This window comes from Oncorhynchus masou, unplaced genomic scaffold (assembly GCF_036934945.1).
Source record: "Oncorhynchus masou masou isolate Uvic2021 unplaced genomic scaffold, UVic_Omas_1.1 unplaced_scaffold_1540, whole genome shotgun sequence".
In the NCBI taxonomy this organism is placed as follows: Eukaryota; Metazoa; Chordata; class Actinopteri; order Salmoniformes; family Salmonidae; genus Oncorhynchus; species Oncorhynchus masou.
The window spans coordinates 61,671-73,410 of record NW_027005443.1 but is presented as its reverse complement, the minus strand read 5'-3'; positions in this window follow the sequence as shown (position 1 = coordinate 73,410).

Sequence of the window (11,740 nt, the reverse complement as noted above, 5' to 3'; positions counted from 1 at the left end):
ATCTCTGCAGTTCATCCAGAGTGATCATGGGCCTCTTGGCTGCATCTCTGATCAGTCTTCTCCTTGTATGAGCTGAAAGTTTAGAGGGACGGCCAGGTCTTGGTAGATTTGCAGTTGTCTGATACTCCTTCCATTTCAATATTATCGCTTGCACAGTGCTCCTTGGGATGTTTAAAGCTTGGGAAATCTTTTTGTATCCAAATCCGGCTTTAAACTTCTTCACAACAGTATCTCGGACCTGCCTGGTGTGTTCCTTGTTCTTCATGATGCTCTCTGCACTTTTAACGGACCTCTGAGACTATCACATTGCAGGTGCATTTATACGGAAACTTGATTACACACAGGTGGATTGTTTTTATCATCATTAGTCATTTAGGTCAACATTGGATCATTCAGAGATCCTCACTGAACTTCTGGAGAGAGTTTGCTGCACTGAAAGTAAAGGGGGCTGAATAATTTTGCACGCCCAATTTTTCAGTTTTTGATATGTTAAAAAAGTTTGAAATATCCAATAAATGTCGTTCCACTTCATAATTGTGTCCCACTTGTTGTTGATTCTTCACAAAAAAATACAGTTTTATATCTTTATGTTTGAAGCCTGAAATGTGGCAAAAGGTCGCAAAGTTCAAGGGGGCCGAATACTTTCGCAAGGCACTGTACATCTAGGTAGCTCCCAGGTCCTTGGGCTCAGGTCCTCCGAGAGAGAGAAAGAGAGAATTAGAGAACGCACACTTAGATTCACACAGGACACCGAATTGGACAGGAGAAGTACTCCAGATATAACAAACTGACCCCAGCCCCCCGACACATAAACTACTGCAGCATAAATACTGGAGGCTGAGACAGTAGGGGTCAGGAGACACTGTGGCCCCATCCGAGGACACCCCCGGACAGGGCCAAACAGGAGAGACCCAGCTACATCTACACCCACACCAGCCCTACGAGAGACCCAACTTGATGTACACCCACACCAGCCCTACGAGAGACCCAACTACATCTACACCAGCCCTAAGAGAGACCCAGCTACATCTACACCCACACCAGCCCTACGAGAGACCCAACTACATCTACACCCACACCAGCCCTACGAGAAACCCAACTACATCTACACCAGCCCAACCGAGACCCAACTACATCTACACCAGCCCTACGAGAGACCCAACTACATCTACACCCACACCAGCCCTACGAGAGACCCAACTACATCTACACCCACACCAGCCCTACGAGAGACCCAACTTCATGTACACCCACACCAGCCCTACGAGAGACCCAGCTACATCTACACCCACACCAGCCCTATGAGAGACCCAGCTACATCTACACCCACACCAGCCCTACGAGAGACCCAACTACATATACACCCACACCAGCCCTACGAGACCCAACTACATCTACACCCACACCAGCCCTACCGAGAGACCCAACTACATCTACACCCACACCAGCCCTACGAGAGACCCAACTACATATACACCCACACCAGCCCTACGAGAGACCCAACAACATCTACACCCACACCAGCCCTACGAGAGACCCAACTACATATACACCCACACCAGCCCAACCGAGAGACCCAACTACATCTACACCAGCCCTACGAGAGACCCAACAACATCTACACCCACACCAGCCCAACCGAGAGACCCAACTACATCTACACCAGCCCTACGAGAGACCCAACTACATATACACCCACACCAGCCCTACGAGAGACCCAACAACATCTACACCCACACCAGCCCTACGAGAGACCCAACTACATATACACCCACACCAGCCCAACCGAGAGACCCAACTACATCTACACCAGCCCTACGAGAGACCCAACTACATCTACACCAGCCCTACGAGAGACCCAACTACATCTACACCAGCCCTACGAGAGACCCAACTACATCTACACCAGCCCTACGAGAGACCCAACTACATCTACACCAGCCCTACGAGAGACCCAACTACATCTACACCAGCCCTACGAGAGACCCAGCTACATCTACCCCAGCCCTACGAGAGACCCAACTACATCTACACCAGCCCTACGAGAGACCCAACTACATCTACACCCACACCAGCTCTACGAGAGACCCAACTACATCTACACCCACACCAGCTCTACGAGAGACCCAACTACATCTACACCCACACCAGCCCTACGAGAGACCCAGCTACATCTACACCCACACCAGCCCTACGAGAGACCCAACTACATCTACACCAGCCCTACGAGAGACCCAACTACATCTACACCCACACCAGCTCTACGAGAGACCCAACTACATATACACCAGCCCTACGAGAGACCCAACTACATATACACCAGCCCTACGAGAGACCCAACTACATCTACACCAGCCCTACGAGAGACCCAACAACATCTACACCAGCCCTACGAGAGACCCAACTACATCTACACCAGCCCTACGAGAGACCCAACTACACCCACACCAGCACTACGAGAGACCCAGCTACATCTACACCCACACCAGCCCTACGAGAGATCCAGCTACATCTAAACCCACACCAGCCCTACGAGAGACCCAGCTACATCTACACCCACACCAGCCCTACGAGAGAACCAACTACATCTACACCCACACCAGCCCTACGAGAGACCCAGCTACATCTACACCCACACCAGCCCTACGAGAGACCCAACTACACCCACACCAGCCCTACGAGAGACCCAACTACACCCACACCAGCACTACGAGAGACCCAGCTACATCTACACCCACACCAGCCCTACGAGAGATCCAGCTACATCTAAACCCACACCAGCCCTACGAGAGACCCAACTACATCTACACCCACACCAGCCCTACGAGAGACCCAGCTACATCTACACCCACACCAGCCCTACGAGAGACCCAACTACATCTACACCCACACCAGCCCTATGAGAGACCCAACTACATCTACACCAGCCCTACGAGAGGCCCAACTACATCTACTCCAGCCCTACGAGAGACCCAACTACACTACACCCACACCAGCCCTACGAGAGACCCAGCTACATCTACACCCACACCAGCCCTATGAGAGACCCAACTACATCTACACCAGCCCTACGAGAGACCCAACTACATCTACACCAGCCCTACGAGAGACCCAGCTACATCTACACCCACACCAGCCCTACGAGAGACCCAACTACATCTACACCCACACCAGCCCTATGAGAGACCCAACTACATCTACACCAGCCCTACGAGGCCCAACTACATCTACTCCAGCCCTACGAGAGACCCAACTACACTACACCCACACCAGCCCTACGAGAGACCCAGCTACATCTACACCCACACCAGCCCTATGAGAGACCCAACTACATCTACACCAGCCCTACGAGAGACCCAACTACATCTACACCAGCCCTACGAGAGACCCAACTACATCTACACCCACACCAGCCCTACGAGAGACCCAGCTACATCTACACCCACACCAGCCCTACGAGAGACCCAACAACATCTCCACCCACACCAGCCCTACGAGAGACCCAGCTACATCTACACCAGCCCTACGAGAGACCCAGCTACATCTACACCCACAAAAGCCCTACGAGAGACCCAACTACATCTACACCAGCCCTACGAGAGACCCAACTACATCTACACCAGCCCTACGAGAGACCCAACAACATCTACACCCACACCAGCCCTACGAGAGACCCAACTACATCTACACCCACATCAGCCCTACGAGAAACCCAACTACATCTACACCCACACCAGCCCAACCGAGAGACCCAAATACAATCACCTCTATGTCCTCTTGACCACTTGACATAAACACCTCATCTACAATCAAATCACATTTCATTTGTCACCTTTCATAACAAACAGGTCACAAACAGTGAAATATTTATTTACGAGATACCTTTCAATATGGCAGTTAAACATTTAAAATAATAATAGAAATAGCAACACAAGGAATAGAAACACAGTAAATAATGAAAAACAATTAGTAAAAATTACATGGCTGTATACAGGGAGTACCAGGTAATAACATGGCTATATACAGGGAGTACCAGGTAATAACAAGGCTATATACAGGGGGGAGTACCAGGTAATAACATGGCTATATACAGGGAGTACCAGGTAATAACATGGCTATATACAGGGAGTACCAGGTAATAACAAGGCTATATACAGGGGGAGTACCAGGTAATAACACGGCTATATACAGGGGGAGTACCAGGTAATAACACGGCTATATACAGGGGGAGTACCAGGTAATAACACGGCTATATACAGGGAGTACCAGGTAATAACATGGCTATATACAGGGAGTACCAGGTAATAACATGGCTATATACAGGGGGAGTACCAGGTAATAACATGGCTATATACAGGGGGAGTACCAGGTAATAACATGGCTATATACAGGGGGAGTACCAGGTAATAACATGGCTATATACAGGGAGTACCAGGTAATAACATGGCTATATACAGGGAGTACCAGGTAATAACACGGCTATATACAGGGAGTACCAGGTAATAACATGGCTATATACAGGAGTACCAGGTAATAACATGGCTATATACAGGGAGTACCAGGTAATAACATGACTATATACAGGGAATACCAGGTAATAACATGGCTATATACAGGGAGTACCAGGTAATAACATGGCTATATACAGGGAGTACCAGGTAATAACATGGCTATATACAGGGAATACCAGGTAATAACATGACTATATACAGGGAATACCAGGTAATAACATGACTATATACAGGGAGTACCAGGTAATAACATGGCTATATACAGGGAGTACCAGTTAATTACATGGCTATATACAGGGAGTACCAGGTAATAACATGGCTATATACATGGAATACCAGGTAATAACATGGCTATATACAGGGAATATCAGGTAATAACATGGCTATATACAGGGAGTACCAGGTAATAACATGGCTATATACAGGGAGTACCAGTAGCGAGATGATGTGCAGGGGTACGAGGTAATGAAGGGAGATACAGTATGGACATATAGGTAGGGGTAAAGAGATGATGTGCAGGGGTACGAGGTAATGAAGGTAGATACAGTATGGACATATAGGTAGGGGTAAAGAGATGATGTGCAGGGGTACGAGGTAATGAAGGTAAATACAGTATGGACATATAGGTAGGGGTAAAGAGATGATGTGCAGGGGTACGAGGTAATGAAGGTAGATACAGTATGGACATATAGGTAGGGGTAAAGAGATGATGTGCAGGGGTACGAGGTAATGAAGGTAGATACAGTATGGACATATATGTAGGGGTAAAGTGATGATGTGCAGGGGTACGAGGTAATGAAGGTAGATATAGTATGGACATATAGGTAGGGGTAAAGAGATGATGTGCAGGGGTACGAGGTAATGAAGGTAGATACAGTATGGACATATAGGTAGGGGTAAAGAGATGATGTGCAGGGGTACGAGGTAATGAAGGTAGATACAGTATGGACATATAGGTAGGGGTAAAGATGATGTGCAGGGGTACGAGGTAATGAAGGTAGATACAGTATGGACATATAGGTAGGGGTAAAGATGATGTGCAGGGGTACGAGGTAATGAAGGTAGATACAGTATGGACATATAGGTAGGGGTAAAGAGATGATGTGCAGGGGTACGAGGTAATGAAGGTAGATACAGTATGGACATATAGATAGGGGTAAAGAGATGATGTGCAGGGGTACGAGGTAATGAAGGTAGATACAGTATGGACATATAGGTAGGGGTAAAGATGATGTGCAGGGGTACGAGGTAATGAAGGTAGATACAGTATGGACATATAGGTAGGGGTAAAGATGATGTGCAGGGGTACGAGGTAATGAAGGTAGATACAGTATGGACATATAGGTAGGGGTAAAGAGATGATGTGCAGGGGTACGAGGTAATGAAGGTAGATACAGTATGGACATATAGATAGGGGTAAAGAGATGATGTGCAGGGGTACGAGGTAATGAAGGTAGATACAGTATGGACATATAGATAGGGGTAAAGAGATGATGTGCAGGGGTACGAGGTAATGAAGGTAGATACAGTATGGACATATAGGTAGGGGTAAAGTGATGATGTGCAGGGGTACGAGGTAATGAAGTTAGATACAGTATGGACATATAGGTAGGGGTAAAGATGATGTGCAGGGGTACGAGGTAATGAAGGTAGATACAGTATGGACATATAGGTAGGGGTAAAGAGATGATGTGCAGGGGTACGAGGTAATGAAGGTAGATACAGTATGGACATATAGGTAGGGGTAAAGAGATGATGTGCAGGGGTACGAGGTAATGAAGGTAGATACAGTATGGACATATAGATAGGGGTAAAGAGATGATGTGCAGGGGTACGAGGTAATGAAGGTAGATACAGTATGGACATATAGATAGGGGTAAAGAGATGATGTGCAGGGGTACGAGGTAATGAAGGTAGATACAGTATGAACATATAGGTAGGGGTAAAGTGAATAGGTAACAGGATAGATCAGAAGCAGCAGCGTGGAGCCATTTGATTAGCTACTTATCAGTCTTCTGGCTTGTCCACGTGACTCGCGGTGTCCACACACACAATGCTGCTGTTATGATGAAGCCAAGCCACATCTGCAGACACTAAAGAATTTCTAATGTGGGTTGGTCTGATTACTTAACTACTTCAGAGATGCAGCCCTCCCTCTCGAGGTGTCGTAATCAGTGGGCTGACGAGGGAAATTCAAATATAACCTCCCAACAGCAATTCCTCAGGATCACATAGGACTTCCATAGGAGACAAGTACTTCATTTCAGTATCCGCACTAGGACAGCACTTAGAATGAAGTAATGTATTGGTCATTCATTCTAAGTGCTTTACTAGTGTGGTATGGCAGTGAAATAAATCAGTTAGCAGGAGAATGTCAGTGATTATGCTCCAAGTGGCACCCTATTCCCTACATAGCGCCCACAATTACTGCACCATCATCCTGTGTGGCTCAGTCGGTAGAGCATGGCGCTTGCAACGCCAAGCGTCGTGGGTTCGTTTCCCACTGGGGCCACCCATATGTAAAAGTAGTGGCCCCAGCCGACTTGTAAGTCGCTTTGGACAAAAGCGTCTGCTAAATGGGATATATTATTATTATTATTATTATTATATAGGGAATAGGGTGCGACTATTAAGATGGAGAGCTGTTGTGATGGTGGGATGTTGACATCCTCCAATAGTCACCCACTTCCCTGGCTATCTCCATCAGTGTCCACCCATCCCTCTGGCTATCTCCATCAGTGTCTACCCCTCTCTCTGGCTATCTCCATCAGTGTCCACCCATCCCTCTGGCTATCTCCATCAGTGTCCACCCATCCCTCTGGCTATCTCCATCAGTGTCTACCCATCCCTCTGGCTATCTCCATCAGTGTCTACCCCTCTCTCTGGCTATCTCCATCAGTGTCCACCCCTCTCTCTGGCTATCTCCATCAGGGTCCACCCATCCCTCTGGCTATCTCCATCAGTGTCCACCCATCCCTCTGGCTATCTCCATCAGTGTCCACCCATCCCTCTGGCTATCTCCATCAGTGTCCACCCATCCCTCTGGCTATCTCCATCAGTGTCCACCCCTCTCTCTGGCTATCTCCATCAGTGTCCACCCCTCTCTGGCTATCTCCATCAGTGTCCACCCCTCTCTCTGGCTATCTCCATCAGTGTCCACCCCTCTCTCTGGCTATCTCCATCAGTGTCCACCCCTCTCTCTGGCTATCTCCATCAGTGTCCACCCCTCTCTCTGGCTATCTCCATCAGTGTCCACCCCTCTCTCTGGCTATCTCCATCAGTGTCCACCCCTCTCTCTGGCTATCTCCATCAGTGTCCACCCCTCTCTCTGGCTATCTCCATCAGTGTCCACCCATCCCTCTGGCTATCTCCATCAGTGTCCACCCCTCTCTCTGGCTATCTCCATCAGTGTCCACCCCTCTCTCTGGCTATCTCCATCAGTGTCCACCCCTCTCTCTGGCTATCTCCATCAGTGTCTACCCCTCTCTCTGGCTATCTCCATCAGTGTCCACCCCTCTCTCTGGCTATCTCCATCAGTGTCCACCCCTCCCTCTGGCTATCTCCATCAGTGTCCACCCCTCCCTCTGGCTATCTCCATCAGTGTCCACCCCTCTCTCTGGCTATCTCCATCAGTGTCCACCCCTCTCTCTGGCTATCTCCATCAGTGTCCACCCCTCTCTCTGGCTATCTCCATCAGTGTCCACCCATCCCTCTGGCTATCTCCATCAGTGTCTACCCCTCTCTCTGGCTATCTTTCATCATATCAATGTCCACCCATCCCTCTGGCTATCTCCAACAGTGTCCATCCCTCTCTCTGGCTGTCTCCAACAGTGTCCATCCCTCTCTCTGGCTGTCTCCAACAGTGTCCATCCCTCTTCCCTGGCTCTCTCTATCAGTGTCCACCCCTCTTCCCTGGCTATCTCCATCAGTGTCCACCCCTCTCTCTGGCCATCTCCCATCAGATCAGTGTCCACCCCTCCCTCTGGCCATCTCCCATCAGATCAGTGTCCACCCCTCCCTCTGGCCATCTCCCATCAGACCAGTGTCCACCCCTCCCTCTGGCCATCTCCCATCAGATCAGTGTCCACCCCTCTCTGGCAGGACAGAGTTTGGGAAACCTACTATAGTATACTCTAATATACTGTACAGTAACATTGATGCAGTGTGTGTGGGGGCTTTGGTACGCCCTCTGCTACGAGGGGCTTGTTAGGGGCGGCAGTGTAGCCTAGTGGTTAGAGCATTGGACGAGTAACCCGAAAGGTTGCAAGTTCAAATCCCCGAGCTGACAAGGTACAAAATCTGCCGTTCTGCCCCTGAACAGGCAGTTAACCCACTGTTCCTTGGGCGTCATACAGACTGTATTGTATACCAAAGGGTTCTGTATGTGGTGTTGAACAGACTGTATTGTATACCAAAGGGTTCTGTATGTTGGAGCTTTAAGAGATGTAGAGGAATGGAAGTCTGGCCTGGCTGTTGGACCAGTGTTGGCCAGAGTTCAGTCAGTCATGGCTGAGATTGCAGAGGAGAGGAGCCCCAGACCAGACCTGGAAGGGGCTGGGGTATCCGGCTGGCATTCTCTAAATGTGTTGCCCACTTCTCCTCTGCTAGGCAGGGCAAGGCAAGGCAGGGCTGGGCTGGGCTGGGCTGGGCTGGGCAAGGCAGGGCAGGGCTGGGCTGGGCAAGGCAGGGCTGGGCAAGGCAGGGCTGGGCAAGGCAAGGCAAGGCAGGGCTGGGCAAGGCAAGGCAAGGCAGGGCTGGGCTGGGCAAGGAAAGGCAAGGCAGGGCTGGGCAAGGCAAGGCAGGGCTGGGCAAGGCAAGGCAAGGCAGGGCTGGGCTGGGCAAGGAAAGGCAGGGCTGGGCTGGGCAAGGAAAGGCAAGGCAGGGCTGGGCAAGGCAGGGCTGGGCTGGGCAAGGCAGGGCTGGGCTGGGCTGGGCTGGGCAAGGCAAGGCAGGGCTGGGCAAGGCAAGGCAAGGCAGGGCTGGGCTGGGCTGGGCAAGGCAGGGCTGGGCTGGGCAAGGCAAGGCAAGGCAGGGCTGGGCAAGGCAGGGCTGGGCAAGGCAAGGCAGGGCTGGGCAAGGCAAGGCAGGGCTGGGCAAGGCAAGGCAAGGCAGGGCTGGGCTGGGCAAGGAAAGGCAAGGCAGGGCTGGGCAAGGCAAGGCAGGGCTGGGCAAGGCAAGGCAAGGCAGGGCTGGGCTGGGCAAGGAAAGGCAGGGCTGGGCTGGGCAAGGAAAGGCAAGGCAGGGCTGGGCAAGGCTGGGCTGGGCTGGGCATGGCAGGGCTGGGCTGGGCTGGGCTGGGCAAGGCAAGGCAGGGCTGGGCAAGGCAAGGCAAGGCAGGGCTGGGCGGGGCTGGGCAAGGCAGGGCTGGGCTGGGCAAGGCAAGGCAAGGCAGGGCTGGGCAAGGCAGGGCTGGGCAAGGCAAGGCAGGGCTGGGCAAGGCAAGGCAGGGCTGGGCAAGGCAGGGCTGGGCAAGGCAGGGCTGGGCAAGGCAAGGCAGGGCTGGGCAAGGCAGGGCTGGGCAAGGCAAGGCAGGGCTGGGCAAGGCAAGGCAAGGCAGGGCTGGGCAAGGCAGGGCTGGGCAAGGCAAGGCAGGGCTGGGCAGGGGCATTTGGTTAGAAGTCTGGTTTCCACACAGCCAGCCGATTCACTAACATGGGCGGGCGGACATCTCACCACTCTTCATACCCTCCCAGTCCAGGCCACAGTCAGGAACACCAACGGGCTTATCAGACAGAGGAGGAATCAGATCCATCTCAGTCAGAAGAGTTCACACAGACCTGCTCAGCAGCGTGGACAGAAATCAGATCCGTCTCAGTCAGAAGAGTTCACACAGACCTGCTCAGCAGCGTGGACAGAAATCAGATCCGTCTCAGTCAGAAGAGTTCACACAGACCTGCTCAGCAGCGTGGACAGAAATCAGATCCGTCTCAGTCAGAAGAGTTCACACAGACCTGCTCAGCAGCGTGGACAGAAATCAGATCCGTCTCAGTCAGAAGAGTTCACACAGACCTGCTCAGCAGTCAACCCATTACAGTGTTGACCGTGTCATGGTTTTACCCATTACAGTGTAATGTACAGGGTACCATTTGAGGGACACCCTAATTCTCTGATAATAAATCAAATAAGCACGTCTTCTCTTTCCTCCGCCCATCATCACTACCTTTATTACCACCAATCCTCTATTCATTAAGAGAATTAAACCTCTGCAATACTGTCAGCATGTCTACTTCCGGCGCCGACAGAGATGGCCGCCTTGCTTTGCGTTCCTAGGAAACTATGCAGTTTTTTGTTTTTTTTGCGTGTTATTTCTTACATTAGTACCCCAGGTCATCTTAGGTTTCATTACATACAGTCGAAAAGAACTACTGAATATAAGATCAGCGTCAACTAACCATCAGTACGACCAAGAATATGACTTTCGCGAACCGGATCCTGTGTTCTGCCTTTCAACCAGGACAATGGAATGGATCCCAGCCGGCGACCCAAAAAAACGACTCCGTAAAAGAGGGAAACGAGGCGGTCTTCTGGTCAGACTCCGGAGACGGGCACATCGTGCACCACTCCCTAGCATTCTTCTTGCCAATGTCCAGTTTCTTGACAACAAGGTTGATGAAATCCAAGCAAGGGTAGCATTCCAGAGGGACATCAGAGACTGTAACATTCTTTGCTTCACGGAAACATGGCTCACTGGAGAGACGCTATCGTAGTCGGTGCAGCAAGCGGGTTTCTCCACGCATCGCGTCGACAGAAACAAACATCTTTCTAGTAAGAGGGGCGGGGGCGTATGCCTTATGGCTAACGAGATGTGGTGTGATCACAGAAACATACAGGAACTCAAATCCTTCTGTTCACCTGATTTAGAATTCCTCACAATCAAATGTTAACCGCATTATCTACCAAGAGAATTCTCTTCGATTATAATCACAGCCGTATATATTCCCCCCCAAGCAGACACATCGATGGCTCTGAACGAACTTTATTTGACTCTTTGCAAACTGGAATCCATACATCCTGAGGCTGCATTCATTGTAGCTGGGGATTTTAACAAGGCTAATCTGAAAACAAGACTCCCTAAATTGTATCAGCATATCGATTGCGCAACCAGGGCTGGCAAACCTTGGATCATTGTTATTCTAACTTCCGCGACGCATATAAGGCCCTGCCCTCCTTTCGGAAAATCTGACCACGACTCCATTTTGCTGATCCCTGCCTACAGACAGAAACTAAAA